General features: G+C 44.9%; 1 protein-coding gene and 1 long non-coding RNA gene across 7 annotated transcripts in view; one reads left to right on the forward strand and one right to left on the reverse strand.

The window, feature by feature from the left end:
• Positions 1-8,406, reverse strand: part of LOC115610702 — a 19,133-nt gene extending 10,727 nt beyond the window's left edge. The window contains exon 1 of the long non-coding RNA XR_003992309.1: positions 8,243-8,406. This is a non-coding gene — a long non-coding RNA (uncharacterized LOC115610702). The remainder of the gene's footprint in view (positions 1-8,242) is intronic.
• Positions 8,407-8,776: 370 nt separating this feature from the next.
• The window catches only part of TBC1D1 (TBC1 domain family member 1), a 114,110-nt gene continuing 110,026 nt past the window's right edge, over positions 8,777-12,860 (forward strand). For all 6 annotated transcript variants that reach the window (XM_030492198.1, XM_030492200.1, XM_030492202.1 and 3 more), the window contains exon 1: positions 8,777-8,862. The gene's annotated coding sequence lies outside the window, so the exon portion shown is untranslated. The remainder of the gene's footprint in view (positions 8,863-12,860) is intronic.

Here is a 12,860-nt window from a genome sequence, read left to right on the forward strand (position 1 = left end):
CCTTGCTATTGTAAGGGTTCGTTTTTATCATCTCTTTCCTGCCTCTCAGCACATGAGGTCCTGCTTTCCTTCATTTATGAAAAGGCAGGAGGAAGACATGAAAAGAAGAAGGTAAGGAGGAAGATTAAATTGAGATAGTGTATGGAGATTGGGTACTCCAGTACTCAAGTAGGAGAACAAAGCTTAAAGGAATTAGCTCCAACATGCTATTGCTATGTCTTTTGCACATTGATTAAAAGAAAAGAGCAGGTGGATGACAAGCAGAATGGAAGATTGGGACGTCTGATTCTCCTAACTTGTCCTTAATTTGCTTTATCTGCCATTCCCTGTAAAAGCTTTTTTATGTCTGTGGAACATCCTCTCTCAAAGGAGTGCTGTCTTTTGGGTATACAGGATAGCAGTTGATGTAGGGTGTTATGTTCCAGCTGCACCATCAGTTCTGGCAGAACAAGTAGACTACTGAATGTCCATGCCTGTCTCTAGCCCAGTGTCAGGTTGGGGGATGAGAGGGAGACACAGAGTAAGGCACCTTATTTCAAGGTACTGGCTATGTGAGAAGTGGAAGGGTAGATGTTGGACCTATACCTGAATTTCACTCTGGTAGAGTTGAACATGTGGCTTGTGACTCAACCACAGGCCACTCTTGCAAAGCATGGTTTCCTGCACTGCATTGCAGCCTGAGCTTCAAAGCAAATAGCTCTTCACAAGCTCCCAAACCAGACTGCTCGCTGACTGCTTAGATGATGTTGGTCAGTGCTTCTGAGATTGACTTGTTTGTGGTATTCAGTCTCTCACAGTGTGATCACTGTGGACTGAGTGTCAAGATTGAGACTGGGCAGCACCTTTTCAGACGATACAGCAATAGGGGGCATATCATGCTGGGGCGTGCATCATTTTCCAGCATGCTAAAGACAAAAGCTTCTTGAAAGAAAAATCATAGAATCATAGAATAGTTAGGGTTGGAAAAGACCTTAAGGTCATCTAGTTCCAACCCCCCTGCCATGGGCAGGGACACCACACACTAAACCATGTATGCTGAAACAAGAGTTGTGGTACACATATGATAAATATAAAACACACTCTCAACAGCCTAGGTGTGTGTCCTGGGTTCAGCTGTAACAGTTATTTTTCTCCTTCTTAGTAGCTGGTGCAGTGCTGTGTTTTCAACTTTAGTCTGAGAACAACGCTGATAACACCAATGTTTTTAGTTGTTGCTAAGTAGTGCTTACTCCGATCAGGGACTTTTCAGTCTCATGCTCTGCCAGTGAGGAGGGGCACAGGAAGCCGGGAGGAAGCAGAGATAGGACACCTGACCCAAACTAGCCAAAGGGGTATTCCATACCATGGCACATCATGCCCAGTATATAAACTGGGGGGAGTTACCTGGAAGGCCCAGATCGCTGATCGGGTCAGGCTGGGTATCGGTTGGCGGGTGGTGTGCAATTGTATTCTGTATCCTCTCCCCTTGTTGTTTCCCTTACCATTATTATTATTGGTGGTAGCAGTAGTGGTTTTGTATTATACCTTAGTTAGTGGACTGTTTTTATCTCAACCTGGGGGATTTTCATTCTTTTGATTCTCCTGCCCATCCCTCCGGGAGCAGGTGGGGGAAGAAGCGGAGGAGTGAGTGAGCGGCTGCGTGGTTCTGAGTTACCGGCTGGGCTTAAACAACGACAGTGTGCTACAAACCTGGGGCATATGGGGTGGGTGGACTGTGCAGCCTCCTCCTGCGGAGGCTATATCTGACGTTAAACCACAGTGTGGATGGATGTATCGCAGCTGCATTACTCACCGGTGACATCTCTGGGTGTGTGGGGTCCCACACTGAAGAGCACAGGCAGAGGAACAGTTCTGGAGGAGGCAGGCTGGGGCAGGGCCTTCAATCTGGGCACTGATGAGCTATACCCAGGGCAAGGGAGACTGTGCATCTATACAAGCCTGCAGCCTTGGGCTTTGTCAGCCGAGATGATTCTCCTCCACTCCGCTCTTGTGAGACCCCCACTTAGAGTACTGTATCCAACTCCAGAGACCCCCAGCACAAGAAAGACTGTTAGAGTAGGTCCAGAGGAGGGCCACAGAAACAGTCAGAGGGCTGGAGCACCTTTCCTATGAAGACAGGCTGAGAGAGCTGAGGCTGGAGAAGAGAGGGCTCCAGGGACACCTCATTGCAGCCTTTCAATATATAAAGGGGGCTTTTAAGAAAGACACTTTCTACCAGGGCCTGTAGTGACAGCACAAGGAGTAACAGTTTTAAACTGAAAGAGGGTAGATTTAGATTGGATATAAGGCAAAAAAATTTTATGATGAGGTTGGTGAGGCACTGGAACAGGTTGCCCACAGAAGTTGTGGCTGGCTCATGCATAGAAGTGTTCAAGGCTGGGTTGGATGGGGCTTTCAGCAACCTATCTAGTGAAAGATGTCCCTGCTTATTGCAGGGGAATTGGATTAGATGATATTTAAACAGCCCCTTCTGAGTCAAACCAGCTAACACGCTTATAGTAGAGCCATGATGATGCTGCCCCGACTGTCACCGTCCTCACCATTCTCCTTGTTTAGACCTTTAGAGGGTACCTCCTCGTCCCTCTCCCATCTTCCACCTAATGGATCCCCTAAACTGGTTACCTCTACCAGGTATTGGTATGGCAAGACTGTGATTTATTGTCATCAGGCTGAGAAGCCCTTTTTTAGATTATATAGAAGGTCTTATGGAGGTGAATACAGTATAAGGCAAGACCAAAGGGCCTTTACAGCCATTCCACAAAGGCCTATGAGATTTTGTGCTGTACACTGCGTGGATGTCCTTGGGAGAACTCTGCAAATGTCTTACAAGTCTGTTAGTGGGGACAGCAATAAGCTGACATATACTGAGACATCCTTAAGATGGCTTTAGAGCATCCTCAGAAACAGTACAGATATGGTCAAGATGATGACCCAATCTGTATCATTCTGTCTTCCCAGGGACAAGTGATTTACTTCTCCATTTCCTGCTCTGTTCCAAACAGAATTTCACAACTTCGGTAGGGGGAACAAAAAAACCCCATGGTGGTTTATGAAGCTCATTGAACAACTATGACAAACTACGGAATTACAAGATGAAACTTGTTGTTGCTAGAGTCTTTACTAACCTTGTCTTGCATCAGAGAAAGAGGATCTAGAACCGAAATACAGAACCGAAACAAAGGCAGTAAAAGTATACCATAGAGAGAAGTTAATATTGCAAGTTGGAATGTGTGTGCAGCCACAACTTCTTCACAGCTGGTCTAATTCCTCCATCAAAGTGTTGTGTAAGATAATGCAGCCAATCTAGAGATGATTAGTCCCAGGACAGACATTAAATAATTTGTGAATAATCAGCCTTGAACTGGGAGCAGAGGCACTAATATTTTATCCAGAAATGGGAACTGTCATGGCTAGAATAAAGAATGCTTGCAGCCCAGACTGAACTCAAGTATCAGGGAATCCCTAACTATTCCTAGAGTAAGACACATCCCTAAGTTACCAAAACCATGTAAAATGAGCCACATTAAGACACGTAATTCCAATGAAAGCTGTACATGGTTTATCCTATAGGGAATCATGCCTAAGGGACTAGGGGGAAAATGCCTCTAGACAAAGAAAAAATTAGCATAGTACTAGAAACTCATCCTAAAATACCCAAAATATAGTAATGCTTTAAGAGTAGACTATTGGACTTCACTTCAAAGTTATTAGTTTGTTTACCAGCCACAACCTAAATTCACCCCTGATTTTTTTTTTTTCTCAGTAAACTTTTTGACCATTTGGCTAGATGGAAGTAAATACATTTCATCTTTCTTACAGGCTGTGTAAGTCCTGCATATCCACAGGCTGTGTAAGTCCTGCTAGTCCACAGCATATTATGAAAACCAGAAGTATTGTACTTGAGTTGCAGAAGGGTTTGAGACTTTTGCTATATAATGACAAATTGTACAAGAATTCACTATAAAAGAATATTTAATATACAAAATTATTTTCATGTTGTACAAGTATGGGCTTAAAGCTGTAACTAATTCACCTACAAAGTTTCCATAAATGAAGTTTCCTGCTTGCTACTGCTTTTCAAAGTTCCAGTGGTTGTGGGATTTATTTTGACATGCCAACAATAAGCAAACCTTATGTCCTTGTTTAACAGTCACTGTGAATAGCAACATTAAAATGATATCAAACTAACAGTTTTAAGCACCAGCATAAGTCTTTACAAGACTGGAGACTTTCAGGATTCTGTGGCTGAAGGCACCTGGATGCCATATATAAATCTAAAATTAATTGTAAAAAAAAATAATTGCCAACAAAACTCTTCTCTGCCCATAAGTACAAAAGTAATAAAAAGTAATTAATTGAAGCTGAACTGGCACCCTGCACGGTATTTCTTTGCACTATATAAGCACTCAAATTCATCAAGAATAGTGTTTCTGCATGGAAGCCAACATTTCTCTTTTGTATAGCAATCGCCAGGTAACTGAAATGAGGTCATGCACTATCAGAACACTGTGCATAATGGGATGAACCTATTAAACTGTCCAATCATATATTGACACCCACCTAAATAAATTGTAATATAAATGATGGCATAGCAACAGCAGCTTCCAAACAAAAGGAAAAGCTTAAAATACACAATCACTGGTAAGTCATTTTCAAGTGTATTTATGGGAATGAAGGGCAGGGAGAATTAATGATGACATCTGAAATGTGCAAAACCACAGAGAGAGCAGCAGACAGGATCTGTAACAGTAGCTCAACTCTTTCTTGATTCTTTACTCATGATCAGTGATAACAGAAAGCCTCTTGTCTATGAAGATAATCATTAACTAATGTTGCTGGCACGCACTCCTACAGCATATGAAGTAGGCAAATGTGCTATAATAACAGTTATAATTCAAATTTTGTTTATGAAATGTCTGTAACTATATATAAATAGCATCTGGAGATACAATGTCATTGGATAAGAATGTAGTACTTCATCCAGAGCTCACTTAAGTCAAAGGACTGCAAAACAGCTAGTATCATGCCCTTAATAAGGTACTAAACAGCTTTACATGAAACAAATCATAAATAAAGACTTAAGACTGTTTTATATAATAGCAATAGAAATCCGTCATTATGTACAATTCATCTAGAGGGAGAAGCACAGAAGCTTATAATGCAACTGAAGCGTAATGTAGGTGCCGGCATTCAAATTCATAATTCAAAGTGTCAGTGCTCTCAACTGCTGCCCAACTATGGAGCGACTTGAACTGTGAAAGCATCTTGGGTGGAAACTTAAAAATGCACATTTGCCTTGTGGTACTTCAAAGGGTGAATCCACAGTCACCCTTGGGCAGCCCCAAGTTGTGCCCTCACCCATGGCCAGGCACATGCAGCCTAAGTCTGTACTGATCTGCAATCCTACCCCAACTGGAATCAACTGAGTAGATGCTTCTCCTTAGCCTACAAGTGAGGCTCTATTGCCCACATGTTGCCATAGCATGCCTCATACAAGCCCGTTTATCCAGGTTCAGTACAAAAGGCAGTGGTGGAGTTTTCTCTGCATTTTTTGGAAGTGTGACTGAACAAAGAGATAATGCTTAAACTGGTGTTCTTTTACAGATCATGTTTGCAGGATGTGGAAATCCCAGGCTCATGTCCCTCCTCAGTCTGAGGAAGTTAATGTGATGGTATGTTTTAGTTACTAGTCTACTGCAAAGAAAAACTAACCTGTGAAGGAAAAATGAACAGAGATTTACTGTTTCAGAAAAGCAAAAATTATTAGTAAGTCTGGTGCTCATGGCTTTCACCTGAATACAGGGATTCCAGTCCCTGGAATATATGGAAATGTTTACTTTTTAGGTACTGGAACATGTGCCTTTCCTCCCCCCCCCCTTCTCTAGTTCTCTTCTTGTTTTCACAAATGAAGCTGAGGTTTTCCCCCTACGTAAGTAACACTTTCATCAGGAAGCAGAAAGAAGGAATGCAGTCCAATCATCAGTCCTGGAGCCTGATGATTAGGTAACTTTCATGGAAGGCAGGCTGAACACTCTCAGGCTGAGTAAGAAACAAACTTGTCTTCCTGTATTCTGGATAAACAGACGTAACAAGACAGAGTGACCTTTCTGTTCTTCAAATAAAGCATTTAAATACCCATCTTCAGGAAAATATGGATGTTGAATCATGAGTATGGGGGACCACATCTTGCAGACCTGATAGGTGCTAAAATGAGAAAGAGAAGGTGTCTTTATGCACAATCCCATCTTCTACATATCCGTTTCACTTTATGTAGCTCATGAGCTACGTAACATTGAAATACCCTCCTACCGCAAGGATAGAGCATATAGTACAGTTGCAGCTTTACTGCATGGCTATTCAGAATCACTCTTTACCCATGAGAGCTGTTTTTTTCCCTTGTTATCACCAGTCACACCAAAGTGTGTTCATACCTAAATGCTCTTTGTTTCATCTGGTTCAGCTTTAAACTTTTTCTTGTGCATTGTTTCTCAGCTTCTCTGCAAACAATTTGATTTCTGTCATAGCACTGTTTAAAGTCTCTATTACCAGCATGGAAATGAATGGCCACTTACACGTGCACAGCTGAACATGGCGGAATTTGCTCCAGACGCTTACTGTGACCTGTGTGTTTCTCCGCTCTATCTCATTAGTCATATGTTGTTCTTACTATGACATTTTCATCTATTGTTGAGCTGGTGGCAGACATCAGACTAATACCTTCTAAAACCATTGACAGATGTTGTATTTTTATTACTTGGAAATTTTTAGGTAGTTTTAATAAAAAATAAAAATATTCTAAAATAAAATTATCACAAAATGTTGCAAAAGTTATACCAAAATTTACTTTCTTTTTGAAGCACTCAGATAATATATTTTTACCACACCTTACTAAGTATTACAGGAATTGGTGGGATTAAACAGATGAGTGACTGTTCCTGAATAGCTTTTCAAGGTGTTTGTCAAATATAAACACCTCAGGTTTGTTTCATCTCCTATTAACTACAAGGAAATACTTTATGCCTATTTGAATGAAAAAGTCTGCTAAGCAAAGGATTAAAACATAAGCCAGAGATAATGGGAAAAATGATAGAGGTCCCTGTCAGTGAGTTCAAGCACAGTCTGATTTCTTTCCCAGCTATCAAAGAGAAGGAAGAAAGGATTTGTGTTTGCGATGCTCTAGTGTTGACTTCTGTTGTGATTCAAAGATTTCCCAACCAGCAAGAAACAGTCTTGTAGGATCCTTATCTGTTTCATTACCACCTTCTGAAAGGCAACAGCAGAGCAGTAAAAAGATCTGGTAATGCGTGAACCTTGTCTGAAGTGCTGGAGCCGTCTGGGTGGGACTACGGCTCAGCATCTTCTAGAACATGACTAGAGGCATGCAGTGCTCAGGCAGCAGGGCTTACAATGAGCAAAAGGACACACTTGTTTCAGATACTGAGTCTGGCGGGTGACAACTGGAGAAAAAGCTTTGTCCTTAGCTGTGATGGTTTAAAAACTAAGACAGACATGGTTTGCAGAGAGGTGGCATTCCCATTCCCAGGGAATGTAAAGGATGTCACTAAAAACAAGAGGCATTCATACCTATTCCCCTGTATGAAGAAGCAGCAAACCATGAACTGAGTGCAGATTGGGAACAACTGCTCTGGGGAAACTGCTGCTTCACACTTCAATTCACATATCAACAATCCTTTGGAAGTACACCTAGCAAGCAAATGCCATGTAGATACAGCCACCATACACTTTTCAAGTAGGGATGTTCCCTCACAGAATAGCACACATGCAGCAGCAGAGCAGATTTCCCTGAGAAAACTCTCATTCTACAAATACGCACAGGCGTTAAAGTAAGAAAATCAGCAGTCTTACTGCCAAGATGACTTGAAATTAATTGAATGTAAAAGTGGTTTGCAGAATGGGAATGTAAGGTGCCTTGATCATGCTGAAAGAGCACTCACAGAAGAGTATACAATTAAGTCTCCAGATCCTCTCTGGCAACTTAAAGACCAACTAGTGTCAACTACAGCGATTTTATATAAATATCTGTATGCATGTGTGGCTTCTCGTGTGTGGAAGAGGTGGGAGGAAGGAGTGAGGTGATTCAGAGAAGCTGAGCCCGTGGAAGGCTGTCCCACGGGCAACGCTGGGCCCAAACCGAGGGGGACTTGACCACTTCAGGTTCCAAATGCCGAGCTAGTTCCAGCTTCGTGAGCAAACTTCCGCTTGAGAGCGGCTCCCGCCTTACCTTCCGTGCCCGCACCTTCAGCCAACCTCCCGGGCTCACCATGGCAAGGCAGCAACGACATGCTTCCTGTGGGAGTTCGACGTTGTGACAGGCACACGGGGCCGCGCCGCCGAAATACTCCTTGACAGGGACGAAACGGGCCGGGATAGGCGGCCTCAGCCGCCCACTGTCGCGATATGGGTACCCGCCTGTCGCCGGCCACGCCTGGCGGGCGCCTGTCCCTCTTCACGCCGCCTGGCAGGGGACCCGCCGCCTGTTGCTATTTTCGCCTGCGCTGGCTGGGCGGGAGGGGGGAGGCAGCGAGCGGCAGCCGCCGGGTGTGCGGCCCGACCTCCCCCGCCCGGACCGCCGGCAGGTAGGGGCGGGGCGGCCCGTCCGGTCCCGTCCCGACCGGGGCGGACAGAAACAGGAGGCGGCGAGCAGCCCACTGGCGCGGCTGGGCCGCCTGGGCTGCCGGTGCGCTGAGGCGCTGGTGTGGCGTCCCCTCCCCCGGCCCGTTGGCGGCTTTCTGTCTCTCGCCCCACGGCGGGAGGTGGGCCGGCGGCGCCTGACAGCCCGCGGCTGCTGCCCGCCGAAGACACTTCCTTGCAGCGAGCACATCCTGCGGCGGCCAGGCGGCGGTAAGCGGCGGCCGGTCAGCCCCAGCTCCAGGCCTGGCGGGGGGCGGCCGGGGCGGCGGTGGGGGACACCGTGCCCCTGCTGCGGGCCGGCCCGGGGGAGCGGCGCTGGAGGGGCCGAGCCGCGTTTTGGGAGGGGGAGGCGAACGGAGGGAGAGCGGCTTTTAGCTTTGAGGAAGTGGAGGAGTTGAGGCGAGAAGTGAGGCACACCGCCGCGGGGCGGCTGCGGGCGGCGGGGCCGGGCCGGGCCGGGCACTGTACCCGGACCCTGAGGGGGCAGGAGGCAGCCCCGGCCGAGAGGAAACGGCTGCGAAGCGCGTGGCAGGCCAGGGCCGGGGCCCCACTCCGTGCCGGCGGCGGGGATAGCAAGGGCGGACGCCCTCCCTCCCTCTCTCACTCCTTCTCTTCCTCTCTTCTCTACTCCGACGCTCGTAACGCAGCCCTCGGTAGAGTGGCAGCACTTGCCCTGGGAGCAATACTTGCGTGGGGCAGGACGGGGCGGGCGGGAGCGGAGCGGGGATGGCGGGGGGCCGGTGCCGCTCTTCTCAGCTCGCAGGGACCTGGGAGAGCGGGTCTCTCGTAAGAGTGACCAAAAGACCTGCTTGAATTTAATCTGCGGTTGAGCAGATGTGCTACTGTCTGCTTTTAGTTCTTTTTCTCACTCCTGCCTGCGTCTTCCTCTCCCGTCAGTGCACAGTCGCTTGGTGTGAGTTCTCCCAGAACCTCCTCCTTTTCAGAGCAGAGCAACACAGCGTCTCTTCCCGTAGGGGTGAAACTAACCTCTCCTACAGCAGCACGGTTGAGGTTAACCTTAAAATCCTCACACTCTGGTGCACTATTTCTGTGGCCCTTTAAATTCGCGTATGAAATTAACAAGGGAATGAGCTCTTGAAACCGTGTTCGCTAGAGGTATGAAACAAATGTGGTTATTTATAGTGCAGTTTGAAAAGATTGAGAGCTTTGAATCTGTGTTGTGTTTGGGAGAGAGGCTAATGCAGCAGATCTGAAACTTTATGAGTGCAGATGGTGGAATTTGTGCCTGCCATTAAGACCAGAGATTGAATGGAATATCGTGGGTGAGAATTAATAAATATATACATCTGCCTAACAGCAAATACGTCTGAGCCGATGACTGTGATTATGCTTTTAACACTTGTAAATGCCAAAATGGAAATTCATCACAGCTTGTTTTATATAAATGCTGAAAGTCATATGTAATATGCAAAAGTAGAAATGCTGCAGGTAAGAAAAATGACAGGCTGGAAGGAGTGTGAAGCACATTCAGTGATACATGGATGACTTGACACTTTTTCCACTTTATAATTTGGTTAACTGAAAAGTTGGATGCAAGTATTTGGCTGGGGGTATGCAATTGAATGAAAAAAGCACAGCATTCAGAATGCCATGTAGCTAACAAGCTTTCTTTTACAAAGACTTTCTTAGTGCATTGCAGTGGTAGAACAGCCTAATTTTGTTCAGGTCCGTCTGAGGCTGACTCAGAAGACCTCAATCATCAGCATATTCTGTGGACTCTATTAAGGAAATAGGTGTCAAGGGTGGGAACAGTGAGCTATTTTCTTAATTTGATAGTTGATTATAAACTTGTATGTGATTATTACCACAAACCCAAATGGTTTGCTCAGAATATGTGGTGGAACGTTATTCAGGGCCATGTCTGAAGCTGCTGAAGGCATTGAAAAGAATATGTCAAAAGTCCGCATTTAATGCATGTATATAAAAAAAAAAAAAGGGAAATTAAAAGTAATTTCTGAGGTGAGTTGTTTTCTGGACTTGCACATGCTCTTGCACACAGCAAGCTATAGCTCCAGAAGGAAACAGCAGATAATAAGTAGCTATGAGATAAAAAGAACATCCTTGCAACAGAAGGGTGTGTTGTGATTCCAACTACCAGTTTGAGTTAAATTAGAACTATTTGAAAACGGAGAGCAACCTGTGGTACGATACCTAAATGATCTTATCTAACTATAGAAAACAGGCCAAAAATGTTGTTTGAAACCTCAAAAAAACCCAAAAAAAGACATAAAGCTTGCAACTAGCTGCCCCATAGAACGATGTAATGGACGATGTGTTGTGATACTAGAGAAGAGAGTAATTTCATACATATTGATGGAAACATAAAAAGACCTCTTCTCAGCAGTGACCATATCATGACATACCTAATACATATTCTCATTTGTGGTATTTTATATATCCCGCTAGGTGGATAGAGAAGTCTGTCAGCATGAGTGAAGACAATGTAAATCTCAGTCAGGGGTCAGACAGAGAGGGAGAGGAGTGGTATTTAGCTCTGGCTTGCGTTCCAGAGCTCTGGCTATAGGCCAGGACTCCTCATAATCCTTAAGTAGTATGATATTTCTGCTAAAATAATCAGTGGTGAAGCGCAGTTGGTACTAGTGCCTTTCGTTCCATTTGCCAGCAGGTTTCAGCACTAAAGTTGTGCAGAGAAGAGCTGAACCAATTTGTGCTTTTTAAGACCAGCTGTTTTTCACAAGACCTTGCTATATGGTTGGAAGTTTTGCTTAGCTTCTTGGAGAAGAGAAAGAAAACTGTTTTACAGAAAAAACCTGCTGTCATGTCAGCAGCCTGAGGGAGTAACTCACAGTTGTCTCAGATGAACTGCAAAGCTCGAGGAAGCTGGGGTCTTTCTGTTCAACAGTGCACAGGTCAAACTCATTTAATCATTGAAGTGTGGAAGCTCTGACTTCTTCCTTGCTTGACGCATCTTCTAAACTCATCAGTTCTCCTGTGGGTCCCAGCACTCGAACTGCTACCAAATCAGGAGAAGAACTGGAAGAAAGTGAAGGATTGCTTAGGTCAGTAGTTACCTATGTTCTGAACAAGAGTCTGAAATTTTTGGCTGCATATCTGTGCCATATTTTGTCCAGAAGAAACAGCGGAAGAAGGATGAAGGATAACTCTTCACTACTGCTGTAGTTTCTACTTTTTTTTTTTTTTCCTCCCCTTAATTTGTGTGTGTTCTTTTGGTTTAGAACAATCTCTCCCTTTGCCTTTTTTCTGTATTCATTTGAGTCTATCCCAGATCTGCCTGGTTTTACCCCAGCTGCCAAAACCTGATTTCCAGTGCCCCACCCTCCCAGGTTAATAGCACAATCTGTTCTCTGTACCCCACAAGATTCTCCTTCCTAACCTCAAAGCTGACCTGGCCCTATCTAGCCAAATGGCACCCAGAGCCTCTACCTTGTCCTCAGTCCTCATGATAGTCTTTACTCTTAAGAGAAGGTGAGTTTTGAGGAGTGCCATCCTGCATGATGCACAGCTGCTTAGACACGTACCTGGGAAGTACCTGAGTTTCAGAATGGCAGAAGTACTATTTTTTGTATCTGTCCCACCATCACCCTGACTTCTCTCTGAAGGCATTCCTTTTAGTTTCTGGTGACATTAAAAGATAAGAATACAACTCAATTTGGAAGAACAAGAGCCTGATGAAAAACACAGTATTAGATTTTGCTACAGTACTGTCAGTGTAGTGTTGCATGCTTTCTAAGACTGCTTCCGGCTTCTGGGAAGTGGCTGGGTTAATCACAGTGAAGGAGAAGTTGGGGACAAAGAGCACACGTATGTTCCCATGTATATCTTCCACGTTAGTGACTCGGTCTGGTGTCTCCTAGTATAGAAGGTGGAGTAAGATTTAATAGCATGCTTTGTGTAAATATCATATGTGCTACAGTTTGCTTGGCTGTTTTTATGCTGATAGAGCAAGTGCAGCTAAATCAAAGCAGGTTAAACAGTGGCAACATTAAGATACAGTTTGGAGAATATTAACATTTCTCAGACAGCAGCAAAGCTGTTAGCTGAGGAGTGCCACTCAAGCTCTTCTCAGCTGTAAGTGCAAGAGCAATGGAGATCCTTCAGAAGATGCTGGTGGAGGGGAGAAAGAGGAGCTGTCCCAGTTATGTCCGTGAGCACTGCGAGAACAACGAGAGACATTCAGCCTGTGTGCAAAGCCAAGTCTGGCAATC

Source organism: Strigops habroptila, chromosome 7 (genome assembly GCF_004027225.2).
Source record: "Strigops habroptila isolate Jane chromosome 7, bStrHab1.2.pri, whole genome shotgun sequence".
Lineage (NCBI taxonomy): Eukaryota > Metazoa > Chordata > Aves > Psittaciformes > Psittacidae > Strigops > Strigops habroptila.